The sequence below is a fragment of the Lepidochelys kempii genome, chromosome 6 (assembly GCF_965140265.1).
Source record: "Lepidochelys kempii isolate rLepKem1 chromosome 6, rLepKem1.hap2, whole genome shotgun sequence".
In the NCBI taxonomy this organism is placed as follows: Eukaryota; Metazoa; Chordata; order Testudines; family Cheloniidae; genus Lepidochelys; species Lepidochelys kempii.
The window spans coordinates 27,241,487-27,256,931 of NC_133261.1; the positions used below are offsets into that span (position 1 = coordinate 27,241,487).

At 43.0% G+C, this 15,445-nt stretch overlaps 1 long non-coding RNA gene across 3 annotated transcripts in view; it reads right to left on the bottom strand.

The window, feature by feature from the left end:
• Positions 1-652: 652 nt before the first annotated feature.
• The window catches only part of LOC140912598 (uncharacterized), a 40,780-nt gene continuing 25,987 nt past the window's right edge, over positions 653-15,445 (bottom strand). For all 3 annotated transcript variants that reach the window (XR_012159324.1, XR_012159325.1, XR_012159323.1), the window contains 2 exons: positions 2,666-2,785; positions 653-1,750 (listed from right to left, as the gene is read on the bottom strand). This is a non-coding gene — a long non-coding RNA (uncharacterized lncRNA). The remainder of the gene's footprint in view (positions 1,751-2,665; positions 2,786-15,445) is intronic.

Sequence of the window (15,445 nt, forward strand, 5' to 3'; positions counted from 1 at the left end):
CTTGCAATTTGGGCAAGCAATATACAAACCCAGGGAAAGGGCATGAATGAGCAGTTAAGTACTATAATGCCTGGCATGGATTAATTTTATTTTACAAAATTGTTTTGAGCAATTCCCTCAAGGGAGGGATAGAGACCAGCTGGCCTGTTGGAAAAAGCACATCTGAAGGAGGGGGGAGATGTGGCAAAACTGGTGATGGAAGAGGTTCCAGGTGGAAGGGCACATGGGGAAGAAGATGCAGAGATGAGAGAGGGTGAAGGACAATGTCAAGGCTGATTCCCCACTCTGGCACTTTGAGTGCAGAAGGTGGGGGCCCGCAAGGATTCTAAAAATTAATACTGGCCACTCCAGGCTTGTACTAAACCCCCAAGGTTACAGCTTTTCTCTGATCTTGGATGGGTAGATGCTGCCACCAACCACGAGCAGAATCCCTTTGAGAGCCCAGGAAGGCGCACTTGGGAATTCCTTCTTGTGGGGTACCCTCAAGCCCTTTCACCCCTCTCCCCCACTGGGGAAGAGCTGAGAAAGAAAAATAATAAATCAGCTGTTGCCACCAGCTAATTAAACAACATGTGCACAAACCTTTTAAGACACAAAAATCCAATTCTGTTCTTAAAAAGGTAAATTTTATTTAAAAAAAAAAAGAGAGAGAAAATACATCTGGGGACTTAGGCATTTGCTAGATTTAAAAAAAAAATCTACAAGGATTAAGCATTAAGAATAGCTTTCTTTAGGTCCAGCTTAAAGGTTACAAGCAAAACAAAAACACCTGGGTTTAGCACAGAGGAATCCACAAGCCATGAAGAAATAAAAAGAGAGAAACCTAATCGCATCTTCCTAGACATTTCCTGATCTACTTACATATATGGGGTTTCAAATGAGTAGTTTCTAGCTATGATACCGAGGATTTTTCAAACCTGGCCCCAAGCTTCTTACAGCATAGCCGTTGCCCTGTCCCCTCTTCAGCCGATCAAACCACAGAGACAGACAAAAGGAGAGTCTTTGTTTTAATTTTAAAAAGTTCTAGCTTTCCCATTCAGGAAATGGGAAGGGGAAATTTGTGGTGTGGGCAAAACAAAACTGATGAGAAGGGGAACAGAAGGAGCCCGAGAGTGGAAACTTGCAGTTGCTGGGGGCAAGGGGGTGTAAGGTCTTCCCTTCATCTTCTGTTTTTCTCCTATTATCAGAGTTCTATATAAAGGACATGCATATTTGGGAATTATAAGTGGGAATCATTTCAGACCACCTTAGTAAATACCCAAAATGCCACAATCGAAGACGAAGGCCATATTAGTTAAAAAAACACTGACCTGGTTTAGAGGGGAAGTGAAGGCACAGTAACATAATTTCTTCCATTTGTTATATATAAACAAATGGAAGAAAGGGGAAGTTGATAGAAATCAATATAAATCAGAGCTAGGAACTGCATAAAATTGATAAGGGAAGCAAAGGGACATAGAGAGACATCTATTCCAGCAGAGTTAAGGACAATAAGGAGTTTTTAAAATACGTTAAGAACAAAAAGTATCCTGACAATGGTCTTGGTGCCTTACTAGATGGAAAAGGTAACATTATTGATAATAATGCAGAAAAGGCAGAAATGTTCAATAAAATTTCTCTTCTGTATTTGGGGAAAAACAGATGATATAGTCTCATCATATGGTGATGATGATAATCTTTCCACTAGTATCTCTGGAGGATGTTAAACAGAAGTTACTGAAGTTATAAGCAGCATTGTATCCATGTCAATCTGGGGATATTAGAAAGACAAGATGGGTGAGGTAATATTTTTATTAGACCAATTTATGTTGGTGAGAGAGACATGCTTTTGAGTTTACACAGAGCTCTTCTTCAGACTAAAGTTAAAAAAATTTAAAACTAGAGGTCCAGACAACTTACATCCAAAAGTTTTAAAAGAGCTGGCTGGGAAGCTCACTGGACCATTACATTAATATTGATTTTCAATAAGTGTTGGAGCACTGGGGAAGCTCCAGAAGACTCAAAGACAGCTAATATTGTGCCAATTTTTAAAAAGGGAAAACTGGAGGACCTGGATAATTATAGGCTTGATATTGATCCTGGGCAAGTTAATGCAGCTGCTGATATGGCACTTGATTAATGAAGATGTAAAGGAGGGTAATATAATTAATGCAAATCAATGTGGGATTATGGAAAATAGATTCTGTCAAACTAACTTGATTTTTTTAATGAGATTACAAATTTGATTGATAAAGGCAATAATCTGTAAAGTGTTTGACTTGGTATTGCACAATATTTTGATTAAAAAGCTAGAACGATGTAAAATTAGCATGGCACACATGAAATGGATTAAAAATTGGCGAATGGATAGGTCTCAAAATGTAATATTAAATGGGGAATCATCATCGAGTGGGTGTGTCTCCAGTGGAGTACCGTAGGCATCGGTTCTTGACCCTACACTGTTTAAACATTTTTATCAATGACCTGGAAGAAAACATAAAATTATTACTGATAGAGTTTGCAGATGACACAAAAATTTAGGGAATGGTAAATAGTGAAGAGGACATTTCACTGATTCAGGGAGATCTGGATTGTTTGGTACACTGGGTCCAAGCAAATAATGTGTTATAATACAACTAAATGTAAATGTACGTATCTAGAAACAAAGAATGTAGGCCATACTTACAGGAAGGGGGAATGTATCCTGGGAAGCCGTGACTCTGAAAAGGATGTGGGGATCGCAGTGGATAATCAGCTGAACGTAAGCTCCCAGTGGGACACTGTGACCAAAAGTGCGAATGCAATCCTGGGATGCATAAACAGAGGAATCTTGAGTAAGAGTAGAGAGGTTATCTTACCTCTATATTTGGCACTTATGTGACCACTGCTGGAATACCATGTCCAGTCCTGTGTCCACAATTCAAGAAGGATACTGAAAAATTGGAGAGGGTTCAAAGAAGAGACACGAGAATCATTAAATTATTAGAAAACATGTCTTATAGCAATGGTTTTCAAACTGTGGGTCGTGACCCAGTACTGGGTCATGGAATGTAAGGCACTGAGTCGTGGCGGCTCTGGTCATCACCACTGACTGGGCCATTAAAAGTCCTGTCAGCGGTGCTGCCCAGCTAAGGCAGGCTAGTCCCTACCTGTTCTGATACTGTGCTGTGCCCCGGAAGTAGCCAGCAGCAGGTCTGGCTCCTAGGTGCGGGGGCCACGGGGCTCCACGTACTGCCCCTGCCCCAAGGACCAGCTCCGCACTCCCATTGGCCAGTTTCCAGCCAATGGGAGTTGGAGGGGCAGCGCCTGTGGGCGAGAGCCACTTTCGTGCCTCCGCCTAGGAGCCGGGCCTGCTGCTGGCCGCTTCCAGGGTGCAGCGCGGTCCACAGTGCCAGGATAGGCAGGAAGCCTGCCTTAACACCACTGCTGACTGGGAGCCGCCCGAGGTAAGCCCCCACCCCAATCCCCTGCCCCAGCCCTGAGCCCCCCCCCAAAACCCAGAGCCCCCTCCTGCACCCCAAACCCCTCATCCCTGGCCCACCCCAGAGCCTGCACCCCAGCTCAGAGTCTTGACCCCCTCCTGCAACCCAACCCCCTACCTCAGCCCAGAGCCCGCTCCCACACCGCAAACCCCTCATCCCCAGCTCCACTGGGTTGTGGGCATCCCCACAAAAAAGTTTGAAAACCACTGCCTTACAATGATGGACTCAAAGAGCTCAATCTATTTGGCTTAGCAAAAAGAAGGTCTAGAGGTGACTTGGTTCCCATCTATAAGTATCTACATTGGGAACAAATATTTAATAACGGGCTCTTCAGTCTGGCAGAGAAAGGTATAACACGATCCAATTGCTAGAAGCTGAAGCTAGACAAATTCAAACTGGGAATAAGGTGTATATTTGTAACAGAGAGAGTAATGAATCATTGAAACAATTTGCCCAGGGTTGGGGTGGATGCCCCATGACTTGAAAATTTCAAATCAAGATTGGATGTTTTTCTAAAAGAGATGGTCTAGGAATTATTTTGGGGAAGTTCTGTGGCCTCTGTTATACAGGAAGTCAGACTAGATGATCCCAATGATCCCAATGGTTCCTTCTGGCCTTGGAATCATAGAATTATAGAATCATAGGGTTTGAAGGGGCTGCAAGTAACATCTAATCCAGTGGTTCCCAAACTTGTTCCGCTGCTTGTGCAGGGAAAGCCCCTGGTGGGCCTGGCCTATTTGTTTACCTGCCACGTCCGCAGGTTCAGCCGATCACGGCTCCCAGTGGCCACGGTTCGCTGCTCCAGGCCAATGGGAGCCGCTGGAAGCGGAGCGGGCCAAGGGATGTACTGGCTGCCGCTTCCAGCTGGCATGTAAAAATATGTCACATGGCTGAGAAGGGTCAATAAAGTTGCTGTAATACACTTCAAATATCTTCCTGATTGTACCTCTTTAGCCTCCTGCCAGAAGTGACCTCCCACTCCCAGCTTTCAGACCTGTGTGCTTGGAAGAGATTCCCTGATTCTACGCACCAAGTCCCCTTCTTCAAATCCCTCCCTAAAACCTGTTTCTTCCTAAAGTTTTTACTATGTGAGTCTCTCTTCCCCATTAATCGCTACTCACTATTCCTTAAATGAATTGGGATCCCATGTTTTGCCTTCTCTGTGTCAGACGCTAAGTGCTTTTGGGGTGGGACAATGTGTCTTAGAAGTGCTGTGTGCATTTATAGTATTGTATACTTTCATTAATTACTATTAATAATCAATAATTCATCATTCTTCCTTGAACCACTTTTACACTTCCCTTTAGGCCCCGTACTGTATTAGAAATCCTTCCAGCCAATGTTATTCCAGCTCCTCAGCTGATGGAAGTCAATGTATCTCCACTGAAGATAACAGAGCTACATCAGTTTGCATGACAGAAGCTGCAGTTTGATACAAAGTCAAATTCCTGCCAACGATAAGCTGTAAAGCAAAATCAAGTGTTCCTGCCACAGAAATGTCTATGAATACCAGGAAGATTAAGTTAGAAATCAGTAGAGTGGGCACAGGAAATACAGTAATTGGACAATAACAAAGGATCAAACAAAACAGGAAGCCATCTTAGAAACAGAAAAAATAAATAATCAGCAAAGTGACTGTGGCTACAGAATTAAGTTCAGTGTCTGAAGAATCAGAGCAAAAGAGTCCTAGAGAAGTTCCCTTACAAAGACAACAGAACCAGTGACTGATCAAAACCAGAATCCTGACCTCTTCAAATTTAAGCTCCAAAGTAAACTTACTCAGTTTTGGTTCTAGGTCAGATCTAAAAATAGTAGATCCTTTCCCCCCTGCTCTGATCTGGACTGAGCTGAAATCTAAAGCTCATGGGGAAATGTTTCAGCAAAATGTCTTTTCATCAAATCCAAAACTGTTCACAAGGAAGGATCAGTTCTGATGAATTTCCCAATTCAAAAAAGTTGAATTTTTTTGACATTTTCTAAACAAAAAAAATCAAAGTTTCAGTTCAAAATAATTTTTTGTTTAAAAATTTAGGTTCAATGATAGCAAAAAATGCAACCCCCCCCCCAACAAACAAAAAATCCTCTGAAAAGGTCAAAATCAAAATGAAATATTTTTAAATTATTGAAACTAAATGTTCAGGTTGATCTGATCCAAACAAAATTTTGAATGTTTGGTTTGTGAAAATGTTTGAGATTTTGATTTTTCATCTGCATTCAGAATAGGAACAGTTTTCTAAATCTTTTTCAAAAAATTCAGAATAGGAAAACAATTTCCCATCCACCTCTACTGCAATCTTTTGAAAAGAGTGGTAAGTCATGAGATTTCTGCCAAAAATGGCAGAAATTTCATAAAAGAAAACAGCTGACTTCATGAGACTGCTACCATTTTTAATAGGGCAGAAATCTCGCAAGATTAGTTGTTCTTACAAAGTTACCACCATTTGAGGGTCAAAACTGTCTGAGATTTCAATAGCAGTGAATCCAGCCTGAAACCCCTGCCTAATTCAATTCCAGATCCAAATACCACTTCTCTACCCACATCTAAACACAATCTACACTTAGCAATGTGATTTGTGAAAAAGTTAAGACATGATTCTCCTGAGCACAGCCCAGTTGTAATGGAAGTTTTGCCATTGACTAAAATAAGAGCAGAATCCGACTCTTAAGCAGAAGACTAGCTAATATAACTTCAGTTTACATTTATAGCCATCTGTCAAGCAGCTGACAACAGAAGATGACTTCTGGTCCATGCGAGACAGTGCAGGAGCCCAGTTAGATTTTTCTTTCATCTGGCCAGGATTAAGTATTTTGTTTTTCTCTTTTGCATGTGCTAATGGGAACAAAATGTCACCAAGGGACTGTGTTGTTATTTCATGTAAGGATATAAAAGAATTTCCAGAGCTTCAGTGGATCCTGAGCGGAGGGTGATAGAAACTGTACTGTGCTCAAAAAGGGGTGATAACTTCATTGCCAGCTTCCAGGCACGGAGTGAAGTCATCCAGCTGTCTTTCTCCAAGGAGGAAGGTAAAGCTGCAGATCATTCCAGAGGCGAGCGGTGAATTCAGAGAAGAAATAGCGAATGTGAATGGGAAATATCATTTGCTGATTCAGAGTATGTTTATTACGGAATCATGGAAATCAAGGATGGGAAAAAATACTGTATTAGGCCAATTTAGCCTTCCCTGCAACCCATGTAACAGTCTTTCCCTACATTGTGTGCTTCAAACTAGCTTTAACCCTTGGAGGATCTGTAATGAAAGTCACAGCTCAATCCAGAACAAATGTACTCTCTTTCCCTCCCCACAGCAGCAAGGGCCTCATCTTACCTTCCTAATCAACCTAACATCTCTCCTTCACCCGCTGTGAGAGCCACAACTGGGTCTCCCCTTCCAGGCCAAGAACTGGTAGGACAGACCATCTGGGGAATGCAGACTGGAGGTTCAGTAAAGGTGGTTCTTATTCCAGGCAAGAATCCTGCCCTTCCCCCTGCTGCCAGAATCCCTGCTTTTACTTCCCAGTACCTGCTTCTACAAACACTTAGCTCCCAGGTAGATAACAACTGGTTACTACCTATTGCTATCTTGTTTTCTGAGGACAAAGGCCCAAGGTACAACATGACAAGAAGGTCTTACATTCAATAGCAAGGTCCATGCGCTCTGCAGCTTTCCAGTACAGCAGGCTGGAAAATGTGTTGCAGCTCCATGTAAATTGGAAAAAAAAATGGAGAAATGTAATGATTAAAGATGGGAATGAATAATGTACTCAGTAGAGTGTCCTCTGTGTCATGTTGAGATTCAGTTCATTTTATGCTGTCTCCACATGATCCGTTTTCAGTATGCTGCAGATTTATGTCTTGGGAATGCAGAACTGCATTGTAGAAGTTGTCAGGCAGGAAACTGGAGCTTTAGCCATCTGGGTAGGCACAATATAGGCTTTTAGGACCTGGGGAAGCATTGGAAACCGTTTGGAATCTGGGAAAATCACAGTAGCTGGCAATTTCTGCTAAAGTGATCAGCCTTACCAATGCTGACATTCAAACTGTCAGCTTTCGGTGTTAGACTTACTATCCCATGGTGCTGAAGGGTGGGGGAGGTGAGCTCAGACCTTTCAGAGCTGTTGCCCCTATTGGCTATAGGTTCAGAGTTCCTATGTGCTTGAGGAGAAGGGGGTGGGTGGGATATCTGCCCAGAGGGTAGAATTCTATCCCCCTAAACAGAAAGTCTAACACCTTTAGCAGACTTTGGAAAATAATATGGGAGCAGTTTTAAAAAATGAAAGCGTAGGTTCTAGAGCTGAATTCTGCAGAGTGGGATGGATTCTGCAGCAAATGGTACTGCCTCAGGTAATAACTGTCATAATGGGTTTCAGAGTAACAGCCGTGTTAGTCTGTATTCGCAAAGCTCACGAAAGCTTATGCTCAAATAAATTGGTTAGTCTCTAAGGTGCCACAAGTACTCCTTTTCTTTTTGTCATAATGGGGATTCCAACACCCACTTTATACTCTTTTTGACCATCCCAGGTAACTCTGCTCCTCCTTAAAGGCTGTTCCTGGGAGGAGTTGAATTCAGCGGGAATTGTGGCTTTTCACCATCTCTCGGGATCAAATCCTTAGAGCCTCAGTTTGTTCCCACTGATATCCATGGCAAAACTCTTATTGGCTTCTATGGGAGGACAATTTCTGTAGTGGGGGTGCTGAGAACCATTGAACCAAATGTGAACCCTGTATATGATGGAAACCACTTCAAGCCAGAGGGTGCAGCAGCACCCCTAGTTCCAGAACTTATACATGGTAATTGATGTTTATAGCTGGAATTTTTAAAGGAGACTAAGAGAGTTAGGCACCCAAATCCCATTGAAACTCAAAGAGCCTAACTCCTGTGTGGCTTTGAAAATCCCTTCAAATATTTGTACGTATAATCTTCCCTCTACCCCTAAATCCATGGAAGGAGCTTTCTTACTTATAAAGTACCCCCACTGCATGGTGTGAAACCCTTAGTTAGGGGCAGAGATGGAAGGGGAAACCCCCTGAAGCATGGCTCATGCAGGACGTTGGGTAGGCTGACTATTAAGTATGACTTTTTCCCCAGGGGTGGACAGCAGAGTGAACCCTGCCCTGCAGATGGAAGACTTCCCAGAAATGGAGTCTCCCCTCTGAGTGGGTCTTTCTTAGGAGAATGGAGCCTTTGATTGGCAGCGGGTGTTGCAGGTTGCTACTGGGGAGATGTATGGAGGAAGCTTTCACAGAACCCATCTGCACTATACCATGCTCTACCCAGTGCTATCAGTCTTTTAGTGCCTCCCAGCCTTCATTCCACACTGACCTCCAATCTATGATGTATATGTAATCAGTAACAAGTTATCTGAATAACAACAGCATGTCTCGCGGTTTATATGCCTTGTCCTTTGATAGCCACCTCCCTGCCCTGTTTTGATTGTCCTCTCTTGGTGTGTTGTGTCTAATTTAGATTGTAAGAGTCCGGGGACAGGGTTCTGTGATTTTTGTAATTGACTATGGAATGTCATGAGCCTCTCAGCAGTGTTTATTATTTATACCACACCATATACTTTGCATTCCAAAAACTCAGGCCACAGATTTTTAAAAGGGAGTGTCAAGGCGGCCTTGAATGCATATCTGAGCAGATGGAAATCAGTGCATGACTTCACTGCGACAGTGAGCCGTTGCACTTGTAGCAACTGTCTTCCAGTCTGTCACCACAGCACTCCATCATGCAATAGCAGGCTTCTTGTATCACCACGTGTCTGTATCCTGGGACACCAGCTAACATAAAGCCCATCACAGCAAGAGACTTCTTCCACGCTGAACAAAACAAAATGCATATTCTATCATTTATTGCTCTGTCAGATTCCTGTGGAGAAGATCTGGGATGACTAAAGTTTAACCATCCTCTCTTGGTTTCTATGGAGACGAGGGTCCCCATGCAGGGATCAACTAGTGAGAACTCTGAGGGCAGAGGCCTGTCCCCTAAGTGGGGGGGTGGGACCAGAAATCCACATAGGCTAGCAAGATGTTAGACGCTAACATCAAATATGCAAACCCAGATCTTAAGTCATTGACATAAAATCTCCATATTTCTGAACCTTCAGCCTTTACCATCCTGCCACAGAGCTGCCCCATCTCACCTCCAGGAAGAAAACCAATGGCAACTTGTGAGCACTCACAACAGGGCGTAGCTTTTTAGGTGAGTGATGAGCATCCAAAATCCTTAATCCCACTTTTTACAGCATGTACTAACCACAGCACAGCCACGGACATGACTTGTTTGTCAGCCATCTTTACTCAGCTGTAGCCTATGCACTCTCACCTCTAGGTGGCAATATAACACCATGCACGTCACATACTCCACTTTGGCAGAGAAGTCCCATGCTGGTCTCTCTGCTGCCAAGAATTGTACCCTGAATCCAATCCAGGCTGGAACACAAACTCAGTTCATGTTCATGGAGTCCAGACAGTCTGCAGACAATATTCTCTCAGGGTGGTGCCAAATCTATGTCACCGGGACAGAGAAATCCAGTTCAGGTCCTTGTCATCCCAGGGCTATTCTCAGAGTCCATTCTAGGTGACCCTCGTAGACATCCATATGATAATGCCATGCATGACTGCTGCAGAGAAGTGCCAGGGCTGACCAGCAGCAGTCCTCTTTCCAGGGTAGTCATTTTCCCTAGGATCTGATCCTGACAGCCTTACTCCCACCGAGCAGCACCTTCCTCGGCAAATAGTAGTCCAACGGAAGGAAACAGGACTTTGTGGAGTGAGGCACTACCTCAGCATGAGTAATGGGGTCATAAAATGCCAGCCTTAGATTGCACATGCTTTCCATTAATGTAAGAGGAGTGGGGGAGGATGGTGGTTGAATATGGGATGTTGCCATTAATGGGTTGCTTTTGTCCATTTAAATCCATCAACCAAAGAAATAAGAACCAGTGAGATATATAACTTTAGGCTTCTTCTATAATACGGGCTGGAATTTTGTGAATTATCCCCAGATTTCAATACCTCCCCCACAGCGTCTCTTCTGTCTTTTACAATAAAGATTTGCTTGCCAATTCCTTTGATGAGGGACAATGAGCCAAAACAGGCCTGGAAGGCACTATGCAATGCTGTGCTGTGTTTTGGGAAGTCCTCCTTGATAATCTGTGTCTCCCTTCAATCTATTCATCTTTGTGAGGTTCCCCCACTGATGTTTTGTGTGCTTTCTTGAGGTACCTTCCCCAAAAGTCTAGTGCAATCTAGCATGGTAGTGCATGAAGGGGGTGCCAATTCCTTAAATTAGTCAGGCTAGGTCCACTATGTAAGAGTGAAGGGTTGTTGTTGTTATGAAGGAGTTCTGTCTTCTTCTGAAGCATTGGGTATTGGTCATGTCTGGAAGCAGGACACCAGCTTAGATGGACCCAACAATCCAATCTGGTATGGTAAATTTTAAGATCTTTGAAGCCTCAGAGGCGATTTCCAAACCACAAATTATTTCCAGAAACTGGGACGCTCCGGTGAACAAGAGGAGGGAAAGCCAGCACGTGGCAAACTTGACACAGAAGAAAAATCCTTTGCAATGAAGTCATTGCAGAGAAAGTAAACTGCTCACAAGCCCTTTTACCAGAAGAGTTTGGATCCAGAGCTCCCTAAACAGACAATTACATGCAACAGATAGTGTATGAACTAAAAGGGTATTAAGGGGGTGTTGTCCGTGGGAAAGTCTGAGGACTTCCACTGAAACCTGTGTGTGTGTGTGTGTGTGTGTGTGAGAGAGAGAGAGAGAGAGGGAGAGGGAGAGGGAGAGGGAGATATATATTGACAGATTGAGATTGATTCACTGGGAGGATCAGTCCACGTGGCCCCTGTTCCAGAGCCAGGTTAAAGGAAGAGTGGAGTTTTTCACAGAAAATAGAGTCAAACCATTGCTTTATCAGGTTTGCCGTTCACTAAACTTTACTTAACTTGTGCAACAATTCCTGGCTCCTCTGTCTGGCCTTCACCTTTGAATAGTACTGATTAGCTGGTACCTAGACTGGCATATGAGCTGCATCCCTGTTAGATCTTTCTCTTCTTTATCTAATGGAGTTGGCTATTTTAACCCTTTGTTTGAGAAATCCACTCCTCTGGTCATGTGGGAGACACCTATGAAGTTTCTAAAATAGACAGTCTTTTTAAGGTGTGGAGGAAAAAGAAGAAGACTGCAGATCCTCCAGAGTTTAGCCTTAACTCTTCAGTTATTGGTGTTGCTAACGATTTGTGTTATAGTAGCATCTTGAAGGCCACCCCAACTAAGATAGGAGTTCCCTTGTGGGAACTTTCCTTGTGGTAAGTGCAGGACAAGCACATAGGGAGAGACAGCGCCTACCCTGAAGAACTTACAAGTGCAGTAGACAAGACTGAGAGAGAGAGTGGGGGGGGGGGGGCTGGGGGGGGGAAATAGAGGCACACAGAGAGGTGAAGTGACTTGGCTAAGATTATCCAGCATGCCAATGGCAGTGCTGCAAATAGAGCCCTTGTCACACAAATAGAATCATGTTTCCAATTCAGTATCCTACCCAAGGATCACACTGCCTCTAGCTTTTCACTGGAGTGTGCAAACCATTGGCTTTTGATGCACAAATTGGTTAGTGACTATTAAATTAAAGAACCAGGAACCATTAAGTTTTTTGTGCTGTGGTACTTCATGCCCTTCCAGAATGCGAAGAATGGCAAAACATAATGGTCTGAAGACCAGGAAATGAAGAGTTAAGGTAACACACATTTAAACCTCTGAAAACCAGGAACATGCCACCCCCGTAATGCCACCTTACCTATGCCCTCTTTGATCACGGCCCCAGTATGCCAACAACACACTTAGTAGCACTCTTTCTTCACATACGCTACAGAACTCTCTGGGACAAGAGCACATGAGAACTGTAGGACAAAAAGTGGGTTTAGGTGAAGTGTAGCAAACAGGAACTACCTACACTTGTCCTGCACTCAAACACTGAGCCAACTCTATAAAAACCACTGCAGGCGTACTAAATGTCATCATCCTTTCACCTTCACCCGTGCCCTGAGGAGTCCTGCTGAGACATTTCCTTCACTTACTCCTCCCTAAACCCTGGAGACCAGTGTCCTATGGGCCACCAGATGGCAAAAAAACCAACAACCCTTAAGCACTTCTGTGGATACGACCTACAAACCACAGTGCTGAAATGAGGCATAATCAATGCCTCAGGGTATATGTGGACCTCTCATTACCTCACAGTGATAGCTCTGCCAAGTTGCTCCAACCAATCCCTCCACCAGTCAGTACAGTGACATCTAACAGTGAACCCAGCTGGAGTACATGCAGATAAATGCTGCAATTCAAATCTGAGGAATGTAACAAGCAATAACACATTCTATTACTGCTTCCTCATATGTTCTTATTATAGATTAATAGCCAGAAGGGACCAATAGGTCATCTAGTCCGACCTCCTGTGTGACATAGGCCATAGAATTTTATCCAGTTACTGCTGTATTGAGCTGAATACCTTGTGATTCGCTAAAGAATCTTCAGGAAAGATATGACTTGTACCCTTGTCCAAAATCCATCATTTTGAATCTATTTTGTAAAATGCTGGATTCTTGTTTTGTGGGTGCATGAAAGGGGCTGTATCTGAGGAACCCCTTCCTAAGCAACCCCAAATTTGGATTACTAACACTACCCACATGAGGCATCAGCAAAATTCAAGACAATCCAAAGACAATCCAAAATTCAAGACAACCCAAAGAAGCATAGAGCTGTCCACCTTTAAACTGAAAGCAAAGGTCAACTGTAACTAGGGTGGAGTTGGTGCATGTTCATGCTGGTGGCGTATGGATTAATTTAATTTAACTCCCCTTTCATTTTAGTGGAAGGTGGTTTCTTCAGATCATGGTTTGGGATCCATTGTGAAGCAGACTGTGCAGAAGCCCAAGAATAAAGGATCATGGAAACTGATCTCCCCTATCATTAGTTGGAGAGAAGGTAATCCCTCTAGGGCACGGTTGAAAAGTTCTTTCTGGTGGGTGTGGAAAGGAGACCCACATTATGTCTGCCTCTCTCATGCTTTTATCTAGCGTGTGAATAAATAAGTTTATCTTGTAGTCCTTCACCCAGCAATCTATTCACCGCTCAACCTCCTCCGCAAAAAGTAATCAATAAATAGCTATACTAGTGATTCTGATTAAATAATGCAGGGATTGCATTAGTTTGTATACCCGGCGATAGCCTTCATAAGCCTTTTCAGTAAGTGGCCAAATGGGGCATCAGGGCTGAAAGGACACTCACATCTCAGTGCCTCTCAGGAGAATAAACTTCTTGTTAAGGCCTGGATTGCGACTTGGGAGACCTGGGAGTCAGTTCCCAGCTCGGCCACACACTTCTTGTGTTACCTTGGGGCAGTCACTTAATCTCTCTGTGCATAAGTTTCCCATCTGTAAAAGGAGGATACCACTCCTTCTGTCTTATTTGTTTCTATTGTAAGCTCTTTGGGGCAGTGACTGTGCCTGACAATTGAATCCTGATCTTAGATGGGACCTCTAGGTGCTACCGTATTAAAAATAATATTTGATCATTGTTCTGCCCCCTTAAACCAGCAGTTATGGATGTGAAAAATCCTCCTTTTCCTTATGCACCATACCTCAAATGCTAGCTTTTGTTTTTCATTAAATAGTGAGTGAGATTTGGCTAGTCAGGGAATTCGTGCTCTCTTGTTACCCAACAAAGCTTCCTGTTAAAGCTTGGTGAAATATTCATAATGAATAAATTATTTGACCAATGTTTCCCTTTTCCTGGGCACAAAGTGTGAGGAACTTCCCAAATGTGTTCATTGTTCAAAGTTGTTTGTTGAGTTAGTCATCCAAACAAATTGCAGCTTGTGGTTTACTGACAAACTGAGCACTAGAATTAACAGTTCAATGTGATTAGGTGCATAAGTCACATGATATTGTTTCCATTTCCTGATTGGATGACTGGAACTTCTTAAAAAGGAACTTTTTAATAAGTGGCAAGTAACAAAGAACAAATAATGGATAGTGAATAGCTTCCTCATGTATGAATGTTATCCAGATGTGAATACAGATAGTTGTATAATGAACAGCAGCTCCACAAATATTCGTGTGAACAGAGACTGAACTTCTAAACACTGAAGGAAAAATGAATAGCAAGTGGCAAAAATATGGCTGAATGAAATCATTTGCAGAATCATTTACCCATCTGCCCCTCATCATCATAGTAGCTCCATTCCTCACAATCATTAATGGATTGTATCCTCCCAACATCCCTGTGAGGTAGGGAGGCATTATCCCTATTTTGCAAGTGGGGAACTGCAGCACAGGATAGATTAAATGACTTGCCCAAGATAATGGAGGGAGACTGTGGCTAAGCCTGGAACTGAACTTGGGTCTCATGGTCCAGTCCAGCAGCTTGTCCTCTAGACCATCTTTCCTGTCCTCCCTGAATACATTTTCCTATTATTTCAGCATCTCTGCCTCATACTACCATGCTTCCTTTTGGGGTCACAAGGTCTGTTTCCATTGTGAATAGTACACCAAAGCATCAGTGGCCATTTGGGCAACCACAAAGACCTTCACTGATATTTTGGGGACTGACTTGGCATTTCTTGCTTTTCATTGTGGTTTCCACTAAACAACTGAAATGCTAAATTCCCTTTGCACATGTTAAATTTGTACAAAATGTTTCTCTTAAGCCCATCCTCATTAGGGCAATACAGCTAATGGAAGCTGTTCCCCCAGAAGGAACAGAGATAGATCTAACATGAACTGGTAAAACAGTGTGCATAGTGTGTGTGTGTGTGTGTATATATATATAAACTAAAAAGCATATGCTAATTATTATATCTTCAATAAATGCAGTGTGTTGCCATCTCCCCTGTAAAAAAAATCTCGTGGGCTTGATATAAGCATAACAAGTCTACCTACCCAGTTATTATTTAAAAGGTACCTACCTCCTTCGTATCCGAGA